A 3458-nucleotide genomic window follows, 5' to 3' on the forward strand; every position below is an offset into this window, starting at 1 on the left:
CGGACGAGCACTTCCGGGGGCACGCGTCCCCGGCGCCGCCCTAGAGCGCGCCGTCTCCATGACAACGGGACGCCACGGAGGGCGACCCGGAAGTGCCCCTGAGGTGACCGGGGCTCCCGGAGCCTGGGGGAACCGTAGAGAAACCGCGTTCCCTTGGAGTCTGTCCGCAGTCCGCTCGTATTTATTAACTGCCTACTATGCGCCAGGCACGGAAGAGCCCTTGTCCCTTTTAGTTTCTCTATCCTACGCAGCGGGACCACCTTTTTAATCGTCTCTAATGACGTTTTCTTATAGTGCGTGTTCCAAATCTCCAAAATTGAGCCCATGAGCAATGATCACCGCTTCAATAAACATTTATAAGCTGCAATCATGTTCCAAGAGGCGCATCTTTCTTCCCTGTGCCCCCATCTTCATCTCTCCAAAACGGCCGATCGCGAATCAATGTTATCAATAAACATTTATGAACCTCCTACTATGTGCCGGGAAGCACATCTCCATCCCCTCCTCCATTTTCATTTCTCACACCTCACCTCCCAACTTGCCGAGAAAATTGAGCCCATCCATAAATAATGATGTCTTCTCTGTCCTAAAAAAAAAAAAAAAAAAGAAAAAATTTCCCTTGGAGCATCCTCAAAGCTACCGCCCTTTATCTACCTCTCCTTCTTAAGGAATAATCTCCGCCCTCACTTTTCTTTTATTATTATTATTATCATTATTATTATTATTATCATTATCATTATTATTATCATTATTATTATTATTATCATTATTATTATTATTATCATCATTATTATTATTATTATCATCATCATCATCATTTTTTTTTTTTTTAAATCATCTGCCCGTCCCTATCTCTGATGACCCGTTGCTCCCAGACCTGCTTGGGAGGCGTCACCCGACTAGTCACCCGCTCTTTGTCACTGATCCCTACCTACAAATATTTTCTGCTCTCTCTAAATTGTTAGGCGCTTGCACCTTGGGGAGGAACTGGGACGCTCGGAAGAGCCAGACCTCTTTCGCAGACTTTGGCCCATCTGAATTGTCTTCTATTTCTTTATAAAAGTTCCCAATAAAAGTGAGACCTGTCACCTAAAGTGAACCATCACCAGTCTCCAGCTTGTCAGTGTGTTACACTGCCCTGACACGCGTTTAACAAACTCCTTTTAATGCTCCTTGTCTTGAGTTTTGCTTCATCAATTTTGCCCTGTTTAAACCAAAATGGAGGAATTTTCTTTCAATAAATCCCTTGGACCTGGCTTCCAATCATATTAACTCTATTGAAACCCCCTTTTCCAGGGACCTGTATGTGCACGAATGTTTGTGGCAGCCCTTTTTGTAGTGGCCAGAAACTGGAAACTGAATGGATGTCCATCAATTGGAGAATGGCTGAATAAATTGTGGTATATGAATATTATGGAATATTACTGTTCTGTAAGAAATGACCAACAGGATGATTTCAGAAAGGCCTGGAGAGACTTACACGAACTGATGCTGAGTGAAATGAGCAGGACCAAGAGATCATTATATACTTCAACAACAATACTATATGATGACCAGTTCTGATGGACCTGGCCATCCTCAGCAATGAGATCAACTAAATCATTTCCAATGGAGCAGTAATGAACTGAATTGGCTACTCCCAGGGGAGATGACTAACAACCATTACATTGAATTCCCAATCCCTATATTTTTGCCCACCTGCATTTTTGATTTCCTTCACAGGCTAATTGTACAATATTTCAGAGTCTGATTCTTTTTGTACAGCAAAATAAAAGTTTGGCCATGTATACTTATTGTGTATCTAATTTATATTTTAATATATTTAACATCTACTGGTCATTCTGCCATCTGGGGGAGAAGATGGGGGGAAGGAGGGGAAAAATTGGAACAAGAGGTTTTGGCAATTGTCAATGCTGTAAAGTTACCCATACATATAACCTGTAAATAAAAAGCTATTAAATTTTTAAAAAAACATAAAATTACTATTAAAAAGAAAGAAAGAAAGAAACCCCCTTTTCCAAGATCACTAGCCCTTAGCGTAGTGTCTGGCACAAAGCATGTAATTAATAAATGCTTTACCAAAAACCTATTTGTCAAATCTAATTTTTTAAAATCAACTTTCTGAAACATTTTACAGTATTGCTTAAAATGGTTTCACAAAAGTCCAATCCTAAAATTCCATTGTGATATAAAGTAATTGTTGGGATTGCAAAGTCTATGCTCTGAGCAGTCAATAAACTAAGCACCTACTATGCATCATGCTGTATGCTAAGAGCTGGTGGGGATGGAAGGAGACAGAGGAGAAGATAAGGCAGTCCCTGCTTTCAAAGAGCTCATGAGCTAATGGGAAAGAAAACATTCAGAAAAGTATATTATCCATGGTGTAAACTGAAGATAATAAAGAGCAAAGGCACTAGCCACAAAACAGATCAGGAATGACTCATATTCAAAGACTTTGCACTTTGTCACACAAAACACACCATCTCCCATTTCCACGAAATTTCACCGATTCCCATGTTTATGCCAAAAAATTTTTCTCCTCTTTATCTGCCTTTCCTAGATTTTTTAAAAATTCAAGTCCCAGCTAAAAATTCCACCTTCAACAGAAAGCCTTATATACCTATGAAAAAATGATCTTCCCAGTGTTGGGTAGATTTTTTTTTCTGTTCTGTTCTGTTTTTGATTGTTTCTTTTCCCTTCTCTGCTATCTTCCCAACAAAAAGAATGGTATTTAAAAGGGCTCATTTGTCACTGTGCTGTTTGATAGACATAAAGCCACCAGGGGGTACTCATGAGCAAGGACAGGGCCCTTCCAATCCCAAGAGCAGCTACATGTGCTAAAAGCATCAACTTGTACCTGTACAGTCAAGAATCCTCTCCTCTCAAATAATGGCCTTATGAAACCGCTCCCCACTTTAGCTGAGGACATTGGACTGAAAAAAGGCTTGTTAAACAAGAGATGTACCTCTCTTCCCTGGGAGATAACAAGCTTCCAAATCAAAGCCATGAAAGAATGGACCTGGAGACACTTCTGTTAATTTTAGGTAAAACTTCTCTGCCCTTTCTAAAACATTACAGTAGCACTCACCTGAGCCCAATACTGCAGGTAGTCAAAGCTACAGCTGCTTGTTAAAAAGCAAAGCTGAAGTGTCCAGCAGATCAAACTATCCAGCAGAAATGTTGTACCGTGCAAGAAGCAAACCAACCAAGTTGTCCATCTAAGCATGTGGGCAGCCAACACAACCTAACAAGAGAGCAACCTGTCTATCACCAAAGATGCACCCCCCGGTGAATATCATAAAAACCATAGAAGGGGAAAAAATCATTGAAACTTGGTTATTATAGAGTTGTCTTAATCACGTGATTCCTTCCTCATGTGTTCCTAACTTCAAAAAGTTGGCTTTCATTTGCCAGCTTTTTTTTATTCAGGGCTGCTTTCTGAATATGCAATACCTGCT

The sequence above is a fragment of the Sarcophilus harrisii genome, chromosome 4 (genome assembly GCF_902635505.1).
Source record: "Sarcophilus harrisii chromosome 4, mSarHar1.11, whole genome shotgun sequence".
Lineage (NCBI taxonomy): Eukaryota > Metazoa > Chordata > Mammalia > Dasyuromorphia > Dasyuridae > Sarcophilus > Sarcophilus harrisii.